The sequence below is a fragment of the Vipera berus genome (assembly GCF_964194415.1).
Source record: "Vipera berus genome assembly, chromosome: 2".
NCBI lineage: Eukaryota > Metazoa > Chordata > Lepidosauria > Squamata > Viperidae > Vipera > Vipera berus.
This window is the reverse complement of record NC_138203.1, coordinates 70188012-70209645: the sequence shown is the minus strand read 5'-3', so window position 1 is coordinate 70209645 and position 21634 is coordinate 70188012. Positions and strand designations below refer to the sequence as shown.

The 21634-nt window shown below is 37.0% G+C and overlaps 1 protein-coding gene across 1 annotated transcript in view; it reads left to right on the top strand.

The window, feature by feature from the left end:
* TMC1 (transmembrane channel like 1) overlaps positions 1–21634 on the top strand; it is a gene marked incomplete at its 3' end in the record, with an annotated part of 128747 nt that overhangs the window by 1183 nt on the left and 105930 nt on the right. The gene's annotated exons all lie outside the window — the stretch shown is intronic.

The window sequence follows — 21634 nt, the reverse complement described above, 5'->3', positions numbered from 1 at the left end:
GCTGGTGCTCATCTCCGTTTCAAAGCTGAAGAGCCAGCGCTTGTCCGAGGACGTCTCCGTGGTCATGTGGCTGGCATGACTAAACGCCAAAGGCGCATGGAACGCTGTTACCTTCCCACCGTAGTGGTCCCTATTTTTCTACTTGCATTTTTACATGCTTTCAAACTGCTAGGTTGGCAGAAGCTGGGACGAGTAACAGGTGCTCACTCACTCAGATTACTATAAATTACTAGAAACATTTCCATGTAGTTTTCTGTGTGTGGTATGCTGTTACTGTATTTGTGAGAAATATTCTGTGATGCAGTAAAATGGTTCATGAATATGTACTACATGACAATGAAATCGATTACCCCAAAAGAAGCCTCATGGGTCTTAAGTAATTTGGTTTCTGGCTTTTATGATTGGCTAAAAGCTATGACTTTTATCCTACTTGGCTGAAAGCAGTGATCTTTTATCACATGATACAGCTTTTTAAAGCAAGACCTTTTTCTCAAACTGGCAAGTTGAGTTTAAGTAGTGCCAAAGTTAGTTTGCAGAGTCTCAAAATAATTCCAATTTTTTCAGTGTCTCCAGTGTCGCAGTGAATATATGGCCCAACATATCCTACAGTCCTTAAACCCATGTTGTTAAGATATAAATATGGCTCTTTCACTTACCAATTTGGCATTTTTACAGAACAGGGCACCCTTCATTGCAATTATGATAAGAGGAAAATTGTTTCCAGAGGATAGGCCAGCTGAAGTCATTATAAATGAAAACTGTTCTGTACTGTCCATGATCAGATTGAATAATTGATGAAACCTAGAAATCTAAAAATTTGGGATCCAAAAATGACTAAAAGATGCTATTATATAGTTAAGATTGCTGTTTTCCCCTGAGTTTGTGCTCCACTCATTTTCTCCTGAAAACATGTTCATACCTGAAATTTGTAAAGTCTGTAGTCTGCTATTATATGTTTACATAAAGATTGCATTTAGCTAAGTATTATTTCTCAGTAAATAGACCAGCTATGTCTATTTGCCTTTCATTATTATTCATCTTTATATAATGATTCTCTTAAGGTTTCTTCAACATTTTATATATCAGAATCACTACTATCAAAAATTCATATCCTATAATTTTGAGCTTTTTATGTTATAATATTCTAGTAAAGATAAGGAACGCTGGGAACTGCTGCAGTTGATGCAAATAAATGTACACAGGCCATGATGTTTTCATTCATTCAGAATTCAAAGAGCACGAAATATGTTTTACTGCCATCAGTGAGAATGTCATAAGCAACAAAACAAATACTACAAATCAGTTATGCAGTGCAATCTATTTCCTTTATCTGAACCTTCTGTCTAGATTATAGCTTTGTTTCTTCCTAAAAGCTTGTCAATAGGATTATAATTAGATAAACCATTTGCCTTGCATGTTGGCTAGAAGTTACAAAGTAATGTGAAAGATAATTCCTCAAGATGTTGATTTATCTATTGTTTCTTGCTTGTTTCATTCATTGCAATGATTTCTGCTGGCAAAAAGAAATGTTGCCTTTCTGTTTAAAAATGGTTTTTTTCCCCTCAGTCCTGGAACTGGTAAAGCTAAAACTTTTTAAAAATTTTTGTAAGTCAGCTTTTTCATAGGCTTATTTTTTCTCTTTGTGTTTCAACCATAAGATAAAGATAGATCTAGTTAATTGATATATACTTTTACATTTAAAATCAATATGTACATTGTTTGGAGTGTATGTTGTAACCACTACTGTAAGTCACTTTTAGTTTTGAGTTGTGCTCATGAGCCCAAAAAGGCATTTTCTAAGGCTGAAGTTTCTAAAGTTTCCTAGAACTTTGGCAAATATCTTGCATTTATTACAGTAATTAACAAGCAGTCCTTGACTTACAATCACAATTGAGCCCAAAGTTTCTGGTGCCAAGGTGACCTTTGCACCATTTTATGACCTTTCTTGCCACAATATTAGGTGAATTGTTATAGTTATGTTAGTATCAACAGTTTTTAAGTGAATTTGGCTTTCCCATTGACTTTGCTTGTCAAAAGTTCACAAAATATGATCACATAACCCTGGGACACTGCAACCATCTTAAATGACCCAATTGCCAAGTGTGCAAATTTTGATCACATAACCATGGGGATGCTGAAATGGTCATAAGTATGAAAAATGGCCATAAGTCACATTTTTCAGTGCCATTGTTACTTCAAGCAGTCACTACATGAATGGTTGTAAATTGAGGACTACCTGTATTGCTGTTATTATAGGACGTTTACTTTATGAATCTATATGCAACTCTTCGTTGCCCAATATAACATGATAAATTCAGGTTACCTAATCAATCCCCTCATACTCTATAAGGGTGTGGTAGGTGGAGAGATTTTACTTAAGCTTTCCCTTGATCATTGCCTCTGATTGAGATTTCTTTGTTCTTCTAACCTCCCCTGTCATTATATAATTTTATAACTTCTGTATCATTTTGACTCTGATTGGCACATAACTCCCCAAATCTATAATTAGTGGTAAAATAAATACATAAAGATTATAACGTTTATTGTGTTTATTTATATTCTTTTACAAAGAGGGGAAAGGAGAGTTCCATTGATTTTAGCAGGCTAAGGATGGGAAGTACTTCATCCATATGGGCCCTCTTTGATCTCTTTGTGACCTTTGATACTATCAGTCATGGTATTTGTCTGGCTTGCTTAGGAAATTCAGCATGGGAAGCACCATGTTAGTGTTGCTTCTTTGGGGCTTCGGACAGGAAGGCGGTGCAGAGAGTGGTGAGGATGGCCGAAAAGATTATTGGCAGTTCCTCCCATCCAGGACATAGCACAGAAGTTGTCTGAACAGGGTCCGAAAGATTATCTGGGACACTACACATCCTCTTCACAACCTGTTTTCCTTGTTACCTTCTGGGTGGAGGCTTTGTGGTATCCAAAGCAGAACATCCAGATTCAGCCGTAGTTTCATTCCATGCAGCATTAACCTTGTGAACTCTCAGGCTTCTTCCTTCCGTTATATATTCAAGATGGACAGTATTTAATATTTTATTGTTATGTATATGTAGGGCAGTTGTACATCTGCCTTGGGTTGACCAAGTAATGCTGCCAAGGACTTTTCCTGGTGCCTGGACAATGTGAGGGTCTGGATGGAGGAGAAGAGGCTGCCGCAAAATCCTTGGAAGCCAGAATTTTAAGCCCCCTGGCTCGGGATATTTTCTGCCTTTGAGTTTGTTTAGGGTTGTTATTTCCTCAGTCAAAATTGGTAAGCAATTTGGGAGTGTTCCTGCAATGGCTACTGCTGGACGAGGGGTGCTTTTTACACATGCTTGTCTCAGGCATCCTGTACCAAGGAAGGCCTGGCTCTTAGTGATTCATGCCTTAGTCACCTCCAATGAGATTAGTCCAACATGCACTATGTGAGGCTACTCATCTACAGTTTTTTGGAAAATGTACCTGGTCCAGAATGCAGTAATGTGGACAGGTGGTAGCATTTCTTGTTACATTCATATAACTACCATGAGCTGCCCTCAGTTCTAGTAGTCTTCCAGGTGTGATTCAAGGTGCTGCTTTTTTTACTTATAAAGCCTACATGCCTCAGAGCAGATGTGAGCACTTTATGCCCCTCCAGGCCACACCTGGCCTTTTGCCTGTTCCTCTCTAGCCCATATGGATTGATTTTATTTTGAAGGCGACTACTTTTTTCTCAATTTACATATATTCATGAGTGCCTACCCTGACAACCCTATTGTTTTGGCTCTCCACAATGCTCCATGTTTTTCATGTGGCCCCTTGGGAAAATTAATTGCCCATCCCGGCTTAGAGGTAAGCTACTTTTTTAGCCTGTGCTAGGTACGGTATATATTCAATCTATTGTTTCTTTTGGCCTACCAAATTAAGAAGAGCAGGCATGCCCTGAGCTCCCTCCATCAAACAGTGTCAAAAATGTTTAAACGCAGGAATTGCACCTTCTCTATGGCAGGGCCTGCTCTATGGAACAGTTCCCACCCCCAAGATCTGGGTGGTCCTAATCTTTTTGGCCTTTTGTTTCCACAGATGTTTGGCCAGGAGGTTAGGCTAGATTTGGTTTTTCTGATTGAAACGTTTTGTTTAACTTGGGCATCATTGGTGGCTGTAGCCATTGTTTTAATCTTTTTCACCAAAGTTCCCCAACCCCTGGGCCATGGCCCAGTGCCAGGGTATATAGCCTGTTGGGAACCGGGCTGTGGAAATGGCTGGTGAGCACAGCACGCACGCATGCAGCCACATTTGCAGAAGTAGCAGGTGAGCACACGGAAAGCTGTATTTGTGCAAGCGGGTGAGTGTGTGTGCTTGTGTGTGAAGTCATCCCCTCTCCTTCCCCACTGCCACTGCTAGCTGCCGGGCTGCAGAGCTGGAAAGGATGGGGACCCCTCTTTTACACCACCCAGAACCACTGTTATGAGATGGGAAATCATAAATTAAATAAAATACCCAACTTAATTTTGATGATTACCCATCTATTTTTCTTTTTTTACTTTTTTCAGTATCTCAATATAGCTCTTATTGCATAATCTCAGCTGGAAACATACTCTCAAGGTTGTTTAATGCAATTGTTTATATATGTTATATATGTGTGAAAAGCTGACATTGTGTAGAATGCCTAGGAAATTTATAGAATGACATGTTTAGGCAAAGTATGAAATGCCTATGTTATTTTAATATGCTATATACTCTCTCTAAGCTTTGTATGTAATACTGTACTTAGTTATTATGCAGAATGACAAGAACTATTTAGGCAAAGTATGAAAAGAGAGTCGTGAAAAGGGTTAGAGTTACAGTTAGGGTTAGAGATATATAAAAAGAAGAAATGCAAAATGAAGTATAGGACTTTCTATACTGAAAGAAAAAAAATGAGAAAAAGACCAGTATTGACCTACTTGTTGCAACAAGGAAGGCTAGAATGGCCTTTTAGCTGGAGTATTTTATACTTTGCTGGTTTGCCTTTTGGCATTGCATGGAATGCTTAGGAAATGTATGAAATAATGTTTCATGCTTGGTTGTCCCATTTTTGGCATGCTAAGCATTCTAAAAATGCCAAGATATGCAGATGATACCACTCTAATGGCAGAAAGTGAAGGAGAGAGCAAAAGTTGGGTTGAAACTTAACATTAAGAAAACCAAGATCATGGCATCTGGCCCTCTCAATTCCTGGCAAATAGATGGGGGAAAAATGGAGGTAGTGACAGATTTTATTTTCCTGGGCTCCAAGATCACTGCAGATGGGGACTGTAGCCAAGAAAATAAAAGACGCTCCTTGGGAGGAAAGCCATGGCAAATCTAGAAAGCACACTAAAAAGCAGAGATATCACCCTGTCAACAAAAATGTGTACAGTCAAGGCTATGGTCTTCCCAGTTGCAATGTATGGCAGTGAAAGTTGGACCATAAAAAAGGCTGAGTGCCAAAGAATTGAGGCCTTTGAACTATGGTGCTGGAGAAGACTCCTGCTAGTCCCTTGGACTGCAAGGTGATCAAACCGGTCAGTCCTAGAGGAAAGCAACCTGACTGCTCTTTAGAAGGCCAGATCCTGAAGCTAAAACTCAAATACTTTGGCCACCTAATGAGAAGGAAGGACTCACTGGAGAAGAGCCTAATGGTGGGAAAGATTGAGGGCAATAGAAGAAGGGGACAACAGAGAATGGGGTGGCTGGATGGAGTCACTGAAGCAGTAAGCGTGAGCTTAAATGGACTCCAGAAGATGGTAGAGGACAGGAAGGCCTGGAGGAACGTTGTCCATAGAGTCACAATGGGTCGGACATGACTTTGCAGCTAACAACAACAACTAAAAATGCCTAATTTTACACACTGATGGTAACGTATACTTGGTATAGTTCCCTCTAAATTGTCTGTACTGTATTTTAATTTGTTGATGCAAAGACATTTCTGATCTAAAACGATGGAGAAAGGTTGATAGGAGGGAAATATGTAGTTCAAGGCTGGCTGGGGCATTCTGGGAGTTGAAGTCCACCCATCCTAAAGTGGTCAAGGTTGAGAAACACTGAGGTAGCTAATTAGATGCTTGTGTCTGTTTCATGTTTTATATAGATAGGTAAACAGTAGCCTTTATCAGGGATCACAGAGGTAGCTAAAATTAATATTGATAATCTGCATTTACAAACTGTATTTAAGTGTTTTGAGTGCTTCATGTTCATTACCACAGTGTAATGTCAGTACATCACAGAGTTGCCCGACTTGACCCAAAGAGCTGCCTAAAGAATACCGAGTTCAAAGAAAAAAATCCAATTTACAATCTCAGGAGGAAAAATGAAAAAAATAGTGATTATTTTTAATTGCTGGGAGGAATGAACAGGGCAGGGGAAGAAGAAGAACTGCCTTTTAGCCAATTTTGATACACATCTTTAACCAAGCGAGGGTATGTCCCCAAGGTGCTTTTTCACGAGTGAAAGGTGCTTTGAATGAATGAGCCTTTATGATCAAAATACAACATGTGTACAGTGAGATTGGCTGAGCCTCCCTTCGTGCCCCCCCAACTTACAGTGACAACAAACCCACCATCTTGCTTTTTGAAGAAGCTTCTTGGATGAGAAGCGGTTTTCAAAGAAAAACAAGAAAGTCCAGTTGCCTCTTGAAAAAGCACCTTTGGGATAAGTATGACCTGGATGACTGAGGGTCTCCATCGAAAAAGCGAGGGTATACTTTAATTTCTTACAGTAGCATTTTCTTGCCCTTTGACCAATTTCAGCCTTTGTGGTCTTGAGCATTTGGGGAGAAAGGTTTCTCCATAGGGCCTCTCTCTCTAGATTTTCTAAATTTTGTACCATTTATGATAATCAGAGAAAGTCTTTTGGACAGTTTACCCTCAGCACTTTGATATGGGAAATTCAGTGAAATGCCTGTAGCGTGCCAAAACTATCTCTGCACCAATTCATCCTTCACATATTGCTGCATTGTTCTTTTTATAATGATAGCCAAAGAAGACACTGTTCTTTGTGTGAGCCAGGTCACTCAGGAATTTTATGTTAACCTTTTTTTAAAAAAATCACGCAAGGACACTTTTGTTATGCGTAGTGTTGCAAAGTTGGGCACAGCTGCTGTCAGTATCTGCAGATGAATGACCTTAGACTATATTGAGTAATACGCTTATATGGGTTCTTTTGGCAGATTTTATATGGTTGGTATTTGCAAGTTATTTTACTTTGGGAAGTGGGAGGGGGGGTTTGTGATCTTTGATCAAAATAACTTGAATGTACTGACTTAGAATACCTTTTGCTCGGCCTGATGCCCTCCAGATGTCTTGCACTATGTTTCTTTTTCTAGCAAAGAAAGTCACTGAACATTAATAGCAGTTTAGAGAGCAGCTGCATCAGCCTGGAAAAAGACACAGGTGCTATAATGATTCAAGCACTAGGGCTTCAACACACTCCCCTATATTACAAAGCATCCCTTTCAAAAATTTCAGCAACTCCAATCTTTAGTGAGGAAAAATTCACGCTCTGTTTTTTGTGGTTGATGGGCCAGATTAGTTTCACAGGTGCAGATTATTTGATCCAAATTCCAAAGATGTGTAGGCTAACTGTTGCAGTGGCCATAGTATGAGCTTGTACGTCTTTGGAACGTTTCTAGGGTTTGCAGTTTTATTCATTCTAAAAAAATGAAACACACCAGAACATTCTAAACAGACACGTTCCTTGTACATGCAATACATTGATTTTCTTGAGTCAGAGATCCAATATATAAGTTTGCCCTTCATAATATGCTTTTGAATAAAGTTAATATTTTCCACATCCTTATTCATCTTATGGTTCCATTGGGTCGATTAACTGCTCTGTAATCCAAGGTGGAAAGTCAGAATATCTCTGAAAGTCAAGACTGTATTTACTATTCCTAAAAATGCACTAAACGTGTCCAGTTGCTGTTCACCTAATTCCAGACTAGCCTTTCAATAAACAGTGAAGAAAAGGTGTTAGGTGGGAATTTATTTATCTGTTCAATTTCTATGGCTGCACACCTCAATGACTTTGGGCAGTTTACAATTCAGAAAATCTATTACAATTTTGTTAATTATTAAAAATGTTGGCTGGGGAATTCTGGGAGTTGAACTTTTCATTTTGTCAAGTTGCCAAGGTTGAGAAACACTGATCTCAATGATGAGCTTGGCAGGCTGCCAATCTACCCAGAAAACATGGTTTCTTTTCCATTCATCTTTCCAGGAGAACTAAAACCTTGGAAAGATAGGGCAGCTGGGAACTTCCAGAACTTCTGGAAAATCTTGTTTTTCCTTTCTCTAGATTAGATTGAAGGAAACTGAAAGAGTGAAAAGGAACGGAATATGGACTTCTACCTTCCTATATCCAGGAACAAAAGAATACTGGAATGCAACAGTGAGCAGCAATACAAGTCCTGTATACATTCTGATTTTTTTTTCTTAACATGCAATGGAATATTTTCATTCCTTTCAAATTAAATACAAATATTCTGGCTTAAATGACCATGGAGTGACTAGTTACATCAAGCTCTTCTTGCAATTGCCATCATCCAATGCTACTTAAAAAGACTGCAGCAATGGGACAAGTGGTTAGTATGAAGATTGCTCAGCTCAGCTGAGAGATCAACCAGTTCCTCTTCTTGAAAAAAAAATATTTCTGCTGGTCATAAGAATTGCTGTTTGTTTATAACTGGTGCCAGAATATGTCTCTCTCTCCCTCCTTTAGGCTCTTGGGTCAAATATTAAATAGGTTCATATAACTATATTACTGAGGCTTTTGAACAGTCATAAATCCCCTGGTAGCATGAAAGTACCAATAAATAGGTAATGGCAGCTGCTCAAAATTAAATGTGATTAGTGTAAGGTATCCTATGAATGTTGGCCCCAGAATTCTTTTGAAAGTGAGAGGGATGTGGATGTGAAATTACAGCTTTCAGGCTGTGATAGCATAATGAAAGGGAATTTTATATGATAGGCTTGACAATGCATTTGTAACAGGTAAAATAAGGTTGACATGATTGTGTGGCCTAACGCGAATGCTGTAAGTTTCATAGGGTAGTTTCTGTGGAGTTCTGTTCAATCTGTTGAGAAGAAAATTAACTTTCTTTTTCAGGAAAAAAGAAATACTCGTAATACTGGCTGCCAGCCAAGTGTTTTGCCTCTGCTTACAAGTGCACAGTATCTTAAAATAGCAACTATATCTATCATAGAACTTAATAAATAGAAAAATAGTGACATTTGAACACCCACTGCCTGAAAGGACAAAATAGCAATTTTAATATACAGATAGTCCTCGGCTTACAACCATTCATTTAGTGACCATTCAGAGTAAGGTGGCCCTGAAAAAGTGACTTAGGACTGTTTTTTACATTTATAATCATGGTAATCATATGACCAAAATTCAGACTCTTGGCAACTGGCATGTATTTATGACAGTTGCTCTGTCCTGGGGTCATGTGATCACCATTTGTAATCTTCCCAGCCAGCTTCCGACAAGCAAAGTCAATACAGAAAGCCAGATTCATTTAATGACCAAGTGTTTCACTTAACAACAATGATTCACTTAACTGTGGCAAGAATGGTTGTAAAATGAGGCAAAACAACTGTCTTGTTTAACAATCAAAATTTTGGGCTCGGTTGTCTGTTGGGGACTGTGAATGTCACAGTTTGAAACTAAATTCTTTATTCACATCCATAATATTGTCAAAGCTTAAATTAACAGAATTAACAGAGGTAAGAGTGATAGTTGTTTGTATTAATCATGAAAAATCAGGCAGGGAAACTAATCCTACCTCTTGCTTTCTACCTTTCCATGAATCTGTTGAAAGATAGGAAGTATTCTGAGTTAACATCAGTCTGGTAATACCTGTAATGTATCTTTTAATATCAGAGTATGGATTCTATGTTGTGTCCTGAATAAAAATAAAAATGAGGAAATGAGAAAAGAGACCATTTAATTCCTTGTATCCTGCTCAACTTCTTATTTATCCCTTGAACTTTCAGCATATGTAATCTCTTTTCTCAGCTGTAATTAAATAGTTTGCTAAGGCTGTGCTTTTTATGACTCAGATGCATTCAAGGTTCAGGTAGTAGAAAGCAAGAATTTAATCTTAGCTAGGATTCCTTAGACCAGGGGGTCTTCAAATTTGGCCCTTTTATGACTTGTGGACTTCAACTCCCAGAATTCCTCAGCCAGGCACAAGTCATAAAAGGGCCAAGTTTGAAGACCCCTGCCTTAGACTGTAAATTTAAAAGTTGCTAATTGCACTAGTATACAGCCCATTCCTAAAACACAGTAGATCCAGTGTCTTTAAACATGTTTGTTGCAGAGTAGCAGCCTTGGGCTTTTTAAAGTAAACGAAAAAGCAGAAGGTTACGATGTCACATACCTTTTATAAAGGAATGATGAACTTACAATCCTGCAGGTGTTGCTGAACTACAACTTCCAGCATCCCTCACTGTGGGCCATATCAAAAGGGCCTTGGTTCCTTAACTTTAGCTTATGCTGTTAATTCAATTCTGTTATTGCAGAAAGGATAATCCAGACTTGGAGGACTGAAGGAACTGCATCTGTGGATAAATCCAATATTGTGGGGGAGATTCTCTGCTTAATTTATAGAATGATTAGCAACATACTTTGCATAGATTTGACTATACACTAAAATACGTTGGGCATAATTGAATGATAGTAAATATGTTGCTCTGATATAAAACTAAAATAGTGCATGCCAAATTCAGCAGCAATCACAGAACAGTATCTGAAGCTGAATTTCTTGGCACTTGAGATGTGAATGAACAGCTTGTACTATTAAAGAGATATTGCTAAAAGGTCCTGTTTCCAGTGATGTTATTTCTTTCCATATGTCTTTCAGGATGATGATAAAGGAGAAATTTGGCAATTAGTTACTGACCTTGTAAATTCCTTTTGTTTTTTTAGGTGGAAGTTGCACAGCTCAATCAATATTTGGTTTCACCTACCAAACAGCAATTTGTTTGCCCGATCTAATCAGAAAATGTAAATTATAGCAGAAGTGTACAGTGTTTGAAACAGGCTGGCTTGTGAATATTATGGTAGCTTAGCAGTATGTACATTTATGAAGTTAAAATTTAAAATGTTTGCTTTTTTCTTTTCTCAGCTAAATTAAAAATGGATGCGTTGATGTGTTTAGACATTTGTTTTAAATAGTTGCAATTCAGTAAGGAGCAGAATGCATCTCTATTTTTATTAACTGGCTGAGGAAGTAACTTATGAAATTCATGTGAGTTTGGGAGAGGTTTTACACATCAATGATTTCTGTTATATTTTATTTTGAATAGTGATGTGGATTTATACTAAGATACAAGTTTTGCTGATAAAATGTCATGACTATAAAATGACTTCATTGGTTTCTTTGCCATGGAAGGCAGTTTGATATACCAGTCTCTTCTATCATAAGTGGACGACAGTTCATTTGGCATAATGCCTAAATCCTTCTCAGTGACACAATTATTCATATACAAGTAGTTCTCAACTTACGGCTACAATTGAGCCACCATTTCCATTGCTAAGTGAGTTTTGCCCAATTTTATGATCTTTGCCATAGTTGTTAAGCAAATCCCTGCAGTTGTTAAGTGAATCGTGCAGTCATTAAATAAATCTGGCTTTCCCTGTTGACTTTCCTTGTCAGAAGCCAGCTGAGAAGGTCACAAATGGTGATCATATGACCCCGGGCATTGCAACTGTCATAGATATATGCCAATTGCCAAATGCCTGAGTTTTGGTCATGTGACCATGGGATGCTGCAGTGGTCGTAAGTGTGAAACCAGTCATAAGTCACTTTTTTTTTTGGTGCCATAACTTTGAACAGTCACTAAGCTCTTCTTTGATCAGCCTTTGTAATCCTGTCTGTACATTTTCAAGCATAGAACTTACTGATTTCTGTTTTTTTTAAACAGCATTATGAACCTTACATCTTTTCCTTAAGGAAAGATTATTTTTGATCTTATAATCAAATGTTGAATGGAACCTGCTATTCTGCCAGCGGCAATAATGTTATTGTACTCTGTACCATTTCTGTTTCTCAAGATACATAGGAGTGGCCTGAAAACATGATTTGCAAAGCCGGATGCCAGAATAACAGAGTTGTAAGGGATCTTGGAGGTCATCTAGTCCAACTCCCTGTTCAAGCAGGAAATTGTATAACATTTCAGACAAATTGTTCTGCAATGTCTTCTTAAAAACCTCCAATGTTGGGGTACCCACAACTTCTGGGGGCAAGTCATTCCTTTTTTTTAAATTTTTTAAAATTCCCAAGCGGCATTATTACAAAGTCAGCTTAATTGCCCCCAACAATCTGGGTAGGTAAAATGAGGACCCAGATTGTTGGGGGCAATTAAGCTGACTTTGTAATAATGCCGCTTGGGTGTGTGTGTGAAAGCCCTAATAAGCAGGCATATACATAGAATGAAGGCTACTGCTAAGCTTGTAAGCCGCCCTGAGTCTTCGGAAAAGGGCGGGATATAAATGGAATAAAAATAAAAATAAAATAAAATAAATAAAATTCCATGGATTAATTGTTCTAACTCTCAGGAAATTTCTCCTTAGCTGTAGGTTTATTCTGTCCTTGATTAGTTTCTATCCATTGCTTTTGTTCTGCCTTCAGGTGCTTTGGAGAATTGCTTGAGCCCCACTTCTTTGTGGCAGCCCCTTAGATATTGGAACACTGCTGTCTAGTCCTTCATTAAAGTAGACATACCCAATTCATGCAACCAAGTTGTAAGGAAAAATGGAAAACCTCAATGAGGGGATGGGAAAGATTTCCAACAGCACCTTATTTATTTATGGTCTTAATTTTACTGCAAAAACATATTGTTCCATCTTGATGTGAAAATGCATTCCACAGACACTAGAAGACAGGCACAAAATGTGTTAATGTCTGGAAAGCTGCCATTATGTTTGATTTAGCTAATGGTGCTCTCTGATGCTTCCTAGTATTAAGTATGCTATTGATTTAATCTTGATATCAGACATTTTGAATAGATTTTGTAAATCTACAAGGAGAAAATCATTAATCGTGATTAGATCTAATCAGAAGAAGAAAAAGGAAATTACCAATTTCCCTTTAAATTTACCTATATTAGAAAAGGGGACGAAAGAAGAAATTGCATTGGTTGTTGCAGAAATATTCGTGGTTATAAATTTGTGGTATTCCATAAAGATGACTCTAATGGATAAAAAGAAAACCATTACCTGTGAAATGAGGAAGGGAAAGAGAGATTCGGCAATAAATAAATTACTAATATGCTAACTTGTTTATTCATACCTGGTTCATGGAGAATTATTCTGTTAACATTTGTAATTTAGAACTATTTTAAGACCCAATAAACTTAAATATGCCAGAAATTATGAGGGACATCTTCCTATATTAGGTTTATACTGTTTTCTGTATGTTTCAATATAATCTATAAAAACCGCTCTGAATTACCATCCAGAACCAAAGACTGGGCCTTAATTTGACTTCAATAATTTTCAAAAGCACTGTTCCACATTTGTATAATTTTTTGCTGCACCTGTACCTGCCAAGTTGCCATTTCCACGATTGTCAAGAGATCTTGTATCCTCTGGAAATATCTTTGCAATATTCTACATGTGATACTCTTCCCTTAAGCTCATGTTAAAGTCAATGCACGTACAACCAGAGGCTCCAGTAAAGGCCAGACAAATTTCTGACAGTCTGACGTTTAAGGGTTATGGAATTTTTCACATAATGCAGGAAGTATCTTTGAAGTAGCTGTACTAATTTTAAAAAAAAGAAGAAGAAAGACTTAGATCCTTGCATATTAACAACATAATCATGCCTTGACAACATCAGATATCCCTATTATTTATTTATTTATTTATTTATTTATTTATTTATTTATTTATTTATTTATTTATTTATTTATTTGATTTGTATACCGCCCTTCTCCTATTAGCCTATACAATTGCCTTCAACTCATCTCTCACCAATCAATGGAAATAACATTATTACTACCTGGAATGAAAGTAGCTTTTTTCATCTCAAGCTACTATCTGCCTATAATAAGATGCTATGTCCCCTATTAGTATATAGCCGAAAACAACCAATCTGTTGTGATTACCATCAGAGGTGTGTTTCAGAAGTGTTGACAACCACTAGCCTGCCTCCTTTTCCAGTCATTGCCAGGGTTTGACCTCTTGAGGTTGGTACTTTATTTCTTGATTTCCTTTCATAGTTCCCTTCTCTCTCCCTATTTTTGACAACAGCATCTCCCCATACTTTGAAAAAGGGAAAAATGAGAATACAGTGCCACTGTTTTGGGAAGAAGAGATGTGGGATCGGCGATATTCTTTAACAGTATTTTGAACTGATTAGATCCATTTGGGGAAGAAGAAAGGTTCTTTTTGCACTGTTCTGCATTAACAGTATTCTAAAATGTATTATTAACAGTATTCTAAAATGTATTAATGTCTTTTAGTGCTTTTCTTTTTTCCAGTACCTAGAAAATAATACCAGATGTTCAACTGGGCATCGTAGGATTTGTGGAGTCTTTGATGTTCTCTGAGCTTGGTTCTTTGCTTGCAGATATTTCATTACCCAATTAGGCAACATCGTCAGTGCAATCTGATCATCAGATTGCATTGATGATGTTACTTCTTGGATAATGAATTGTCTGCAACCAGGTTCAGAGAGCACCAAGGACCCGACAGCCATCCTTCTCCTCGTCCTCGTCCTCGTCCTCGTCCTCCTCGTCCTCCTCCTCCTCCTCCTCCTCCTCTCCACAGACCCCATCTCCTTCTAATACTGATGAGGTTACCTAGTTGGGAAATGCTCTGCAAACAAACAACCAAGCTCAGAAAGCACCAAGGACTCCACACTTGAACCCGGAACTACAGATATTCTCTTTGCTCTAGAGGACCTCCATAACAGCATGCTCACTGTGTTAACTTCCCTTTTGTATATTTCATAATCTTAAATCTGGAAGACGTGCAAGTGGAAGGATAGAGCAAGCAAAGGGCCTTGACAGAGTGGTGAAGTCAGAGCCATCCTATTTATGCTCCATTGATTGGTGTTTTCCTTGCCAGCCTAGTGGAGTGCAGAAGGGAAATGGCAGCAAAGCCTTAAGAGATAACTACAGGCATTCTTATAAATCCAAAGAACCTTTTTTGGTAGTAACCAAGAAGAGTTGTGATAGAGGTAGAATAGGGCATTGCTAAAGAGCAGAATAGGATGCTACTAGTGTTTGGGGTTTTTTTTGGTTTTTTGTTTCAAGCATGGGTAGACAGGATTTTAATTCAGTAGTGGAGGACGGACCAAGGGAATACACAGGTATATAATTTCCCAGCTCTCTCCTTCCTATTTATTTATTTATTCATATCCTGCCTTTATTATAGATGATCTTTATCTTAAAAACAAAAACCATTTTAAAACATTGAAACTCAATTTTGTTGTCATTCAGGACTCGTATTGGCAAGCAATTCTAAAAAGCCATACTGCACTGCCATCCTACAAACAGTAAAATTCAGAAAATACGGACTAGTACTTTACCAATACTACGAGCTGAAGTTGACCATTAGTGTCCATTTATTTCTTGACCATTGATTAAAAGGAGGTGTAATATATTTCTCCAACCTGTGCAGTCACTGAGATGTCATTGTATTAATTTTCTTTGCAGCCATATTTAGTTTCTCATTGGAATGATAATAGATTGTATTCTTTTTTATGAAGAATTCTCTGACTGCATCTCTATATCTCTGAATATAGGTGCTTGATATTTTTTTAAACTCAGTATTAAGTATTGGATCATATTTGGCATTATGTATGGAAGATTGTTATTTCATTTGGTTTTAAGTTATGTATAATAATTCAATCAAATTATTTCATATATCTTTAAAACAATTACCATTAAATACATAGATTTGTCCACCCTAGAATGGTGCAACTTTACTTCTAAATATATTTGATCCCCTTCACCCAGTGCATGCAATTTAATAAATCATATCTAATTATGTAAATACAGGTATGCTTCATATCACCATTGGTGTGGCTCATAATTGTTCAGCAATGTGAGTGAGGTGGCAATTATTTGCTTATCCTACTGTGCCACCAGCTACTTTCCTTGCCATTATAATTATTTATCATGAGATGCTAAGAAATGAGAGCCAATTCACTGTAATGAAAGGAGTTCTGCATGTCACATGGATTACTTCCTTTCATATTTATGTCATATTGTATATTATCATACCTTCTCAACTTTCTATATCTCATACCAAGCCTATGTTACACAGTTATTTCACACTTCTAATTTGGGTAGAGTTTTCTAATTCACTGCTTAGGTTTTTTTTTTACATAGCTCAGGATATTAATTACCTTATGGCTTAAAACAAGATGAACATTTTCCAAATGTTGTTAATAATGTTATTTGAAACAAAGAAAATGCAGAAAGAAGAAGAGGTGGTGATGCTAACCCCAAAACCCCAAAATGCCCTGTAAACCGCCCTGAGTCCTTCGGGAAAGGGCGGTATATAAATCTAATAAAATCTAAATCTAAAAGCATAATTCTTTCTCTTAAGTTCCAGTGAAATGATATGCAGGATTCCTTTCCAAATCCAAACTGTTATGACTTTCTTTTTAGCAGTCCTACAGGCTGTTGAATATAATGCCATATAACTTTTAACTCCAAGCATTTGAATCTGTGGGTTCACAACCAGGTTCAGTCATATTAAATTATACATATGTATAAGTCCCGCTGACTGTATCGCATATGATGGGATTTTGCTTTGCCTAACCCAAACCTCCTGTGTGCATATAGTACTATTTACAGTGGCATAAAAAGAATGTTTTTCTCAATAATAAAAAGAAGCCAATAATGAACTTTGCATTCACTTTTTATACAATTTTTATTAAAAATTTTAAGAACAACAGGAATAAAAATTAGATCAGAGAATGAGAAAGAGAAAGAGAGAAAAAAATAACAGAAAAAGCTAAAAGTGCAGTAAGAAAAGAAGAAAAAAGTAGAAAGTACTTTTATAGTCTATCTTTCTTATATCTTTTTAAAGTAGTTAATTAGTTATATTTTAGCCTCTGTCTCTAAAGTTACATCATTACTCTCTTCTTTCTATGAGCTATCCTGTGTAATCATCCAAACCATAAATGACAAGTTCATTTTTTTTTCATTGTTATGCAAAAAGTCCATCTGGGGTTTCCATGACCTCTGCATTACAAATCAGTTTTACACCACCTTAGACTCACAAGTCTAGTAGATTCTCCTAGTTATGATAGAGTTGTACCATCTCCAGTCCAAATATTTTTATATGCACATCACCAGTGTCCATGACACAGAAATCTTGATCAAAATATGTGAAAACAAATAATAAATGGTCTGTCGTATGCCCATATATTTGGGCTTATAAAAATGAGTTGTTATGCGGTAACTAGATCTCTAAGCACCTCTCAAATATTGTTTGGATGGAATCATATTGAAAAAAATGTTGATAACTCAAAATCAGACTGCCTATTTTGGGTTAGATATCCAGGCACTAATATTTTCCATGAATACAATGCCAGCCAATGTGAAAATGTTGGAATGCTTTGAGGAAAAAAAATCTGCTAATGGATATTTTTGTGCAGAAAGCATAATGCAAAATGCCTTAATAAGGGTGATTTTTGAACTAAAGATTCTATGGATTAAGCTACAACTCACAGTTGCCCACTTTCTGCAGACCATAGATAATATCTGACTTTCCATTAACATTTATAATATGAATCCAAAACAGCAACGTAGAAGCACATAAGTGCCAGGAAAATACCCAGAAGGATATACTAAAGGTCTTTAGCCTCATTAGGGGGGATACTGTTCCAAACCTTAAAAAAAGTTAGGATCAGCTTGGCCTTTGTGGGAAAATTTTTTTTAAAAAAATTCATTGTGGTATCATCCACCATCCAGGATATTCATTTTTGGTTAGATGTTTGTTTCATATGTTACTTGGAATTTCTTCCTGATTCCCCCAAAGATATTTCTTCAACTCTATTATTTTTGCGGAGACAAGGGTTGGTTTTTTTTTTTGATTGACCACTGGATTCTTGATTTTACCTGGTACGCTGATGTTTATAAGAACTGTGATGTTTGATTTCGGTATAAGTAGCTAGATACATCCTTGGTATTTACATTTTATTTTCCTATGTCAAATGTTTATCTTTTGTTAAGTTGTTTCCTTATATATAATCACATAAAAAGAAAAACACATGTTACCTATTTTTTTATTTCATACATGAGCAGTTGTGTGGGTATATGATCGGGGTAACTTAAAAGTGACTTGTGGCTCTGAAGCCCATTATTCATTTTTATCTATTTTGGGAAAAACCAGCATGAGACACTAATGTTTAGTGTCATGCACAAGTGGGATGAGATGCAGTCACATTTAACGCAGTCTGCTGCATGTGGGTGAATTATTGGGACAGTCAACAGCTAACAATGGAATGAATGCAGCATCTCAGACATTTATGGCTAATAATTTGGACATTACTCTGCATTACATTACATTTCCTTGTGCAAAGATAAGTATGCTTATTATATAGGTTATTGTTTCATGTTAGACTTGTGCAGCCCTCTTTACTTGAAGCCACCTTTGAAGATGATTTGGAAACTGCAATTGATTCAAAGCACAGCATCCCAGCTGCCAAAGGAAGTCAGTTCAGCAGAGTTTCATCTGTATTAAGCTTACTGCCTTAGTTACCAGTTGGCTTCCAGGCCGGATTCAAGCTGGTGGTTTTAACCTTCAAAAACTATACAACTTGCAGAATCACCTTTCTTACCCCAAACCAGCTCACCCCAGGTTTTCATCCTCAGAGGAGCTGCTTCATGTGCCCATCATCTATGAGGTTACGATGGTGGGAGCCTGGAGGCACATCTTGATGGTAGAACCCACATTATTTTTTTACTAAATATATACCATTCTCTCTGCGCAGAAGCTCAAGGCAATATACATTGTGCTTGTTCCTCCTCTTTCCCCACAACAGGAACTCTCTGAGATAGGTTGGTCAGAGAGAAAACAATTAGCTTAAAGTTACTCAGCTTCTGTGGCTGATGGGGGGAGTTGAAGCATTCCAACTCCTTAATGAAAATAACATTGTGGCTCTTACTATCTAAATAAAGGAACACCTCCCCCTCCCCTCCCCTTTTGCATTTGTGAAAACCTGCTGTTATCCTTGACTTTTACTATGGTCAGGGCTTCATTTGCAATTTTTATTATGTGAATTATTATTTTTTATCTTTATAGGGAAACCATCTTGAGTTGAGAATAGTGCCATCTTTCTTAAGGATTTAAATTGACAAACTCTTCTGGAGAGTTGTCTTAAAAATTTGTGTGATGTTTAAGGCATAAGTACATGACAAAGCCAAAGTATACTTTGTCATGTACCTATGCCTTAAACAACACTCACATTTTAAGACATTTTCAATTAGATCATCTTGAATCAGGGCAGAGTTTACCTCAGTTTACTCCAAACAATAAAAGTAGAATGAGCTACAATTAAACACAAAGCTTTTTGGACATGTTTCATATTTGCAGCTGCTTAACATAGATACAGAAGTAAATTTCATTTGCAAAAAAGCAGCACCAGAGTCAGCATTCTTTTTAATGTTTGCATGTAATGTCCTGTGTCAGGCCTGGTGAGCACATTATTTATTGCTAAAAGGATGTGCTGTTTCCTGAACCTTTTTGAATATGGACCTACAGCATTTTGACTACGTCACCAGAAAGAGATCAGTCATAGTACTTTCCACAGCCAAGACGTGAAGATCAGTACTCCATGTGACAGCACTGCTTAGGAGCTCTGAAGGACCATATTGCCACTGCGGTAAGGAAGAGCTGTATAATTGTAATATCCATTAAAGCTGTACAGAAGACTGCCAAGAAAATGATAGTTTCTTCTCTCCAAGGTCTTTAAAAATGGTCTAGACAAGCATTACGGAATAAACTGGAAGGAATGTTTTTGATCAGGCAGAAAGATGAAATGGATGAGATAATAAACCGACATTGTCTTTAATTTTTCTGAGTCATATTTCATCCATCAAGCCTTGCTATCAAAACAGGGAAAGAAGTGCCAGCCCAATTGGTGACATTTTAAAGCTTGGATGTTATCAGCAGCTATTTCACATGTGCCAAAGAGTGATCAGTAGCACTATTAACCTGTGACATGTAAGAATGCCAAATGACAGCTCTGTAAAAAGAAATCACAGCTGATCTCTGAAAAGAAAATGTGTGAAAACTTACCTTTCTTATGTGAGCATCTCACAACAGCTGTATGGGCCTTGGCAGTTTTTTGTTTTCTAATTTTGTTTCAGCTTAATAGGAATCTCAATAGGCAGAACAATATTCCTGAATGGATATGAGTGCTACTTAAGTGGAAAGAAGGAATTAAAATGTAAGTCATCGTCATCATTTGGAAAATTTGGGTATCTTGGATCAAGATCTTTAATTCTTATTCAGTCGTGAAATTCAGAACTCATAAAGGTTTAGAATAGAATTTTTTGTCAGGTGCAAATGTATAAATATTACAAAGATGATATTTGCTGAGGTGGTTTGCAGAATAGTTGTTTTTATACTACAGAGTTGTATACATCTTTCCTGTTGGTGGTCAACAGTAAACCATAGAGGTGGACCAGTATTTCTGTGGTGGTTCAGATTATGTTTCTGTTTTAGCCTTTTCTTTTTAAAAGAAAAACCAAAATAAATACCCTATAAAACTAAAGTTATAAAAATGCATTTTGGGTTGGAATTAGCTATTACTTTTCCAATGCAGGCATTCTGATTATGACACTTTTACCAATGCATTAAAGGGAGAATGGTTTCTCCACTTCCTCTTTCTCTTACCTGCTACTTTCCTGGAAGGACCCCAGTCTACCAATGTAGACTCTCAAGAAATCTCAGGAGGTATGGAAAGTCCATTAGTAGGATACCTTTATGTAATAAAATCCTTCTAATGGAGCCATCAAATCAGAAAAATAGAACCATTGAGTCTAACTCTCAACAGTTTATTGGAAGAATGCAAATGAAAGGACTCCAGCAGATGGCGGAGCCCTTTGTCAGCAGAATGTTGGATCCAAACCACTAAATAGCTGCTTAAGTTTGGAATAAAATTGTGTTTAAAAAATTAAAATGAAACTAGGAAATGACAATAAAATTCTAAGGAAATCAGAAATAAGATGTGTGCACAGAGGCTAGGCAGATAATATCTATATCTATCTATGTATCCATCCATCCATCCATCCATCCATCCATCCATCCATCCATTCATAATTGGAATGTAATTTTGAAAGCTAGTTAGGTCATAAGGCCATATCCTCCTAATTCTTGTTTTATTTCAGCCTCTTAATTTGGTCTATAATTTTTCATTGAGGCATTATAGTTTTAGAGCTAAAAAATAAAAATTGCCATAGCTCCCAGCTGTGGGCATATGTTCACAGAACATGGAGTTTGCATTTCTAAATGTAAATCAGGCTATCTTTCTACTTTTAAAGAAATCCTAAAATAGTTCTGTAATAGTATAATTGGCTTTGCACTACCAAATAACACTCTCAAATCGCTAATGTGTTTTATTTAAATATTTTAGACCATTTTTAAGGGGAAAAGACTATTTGGAAATTAGAAATTTCAT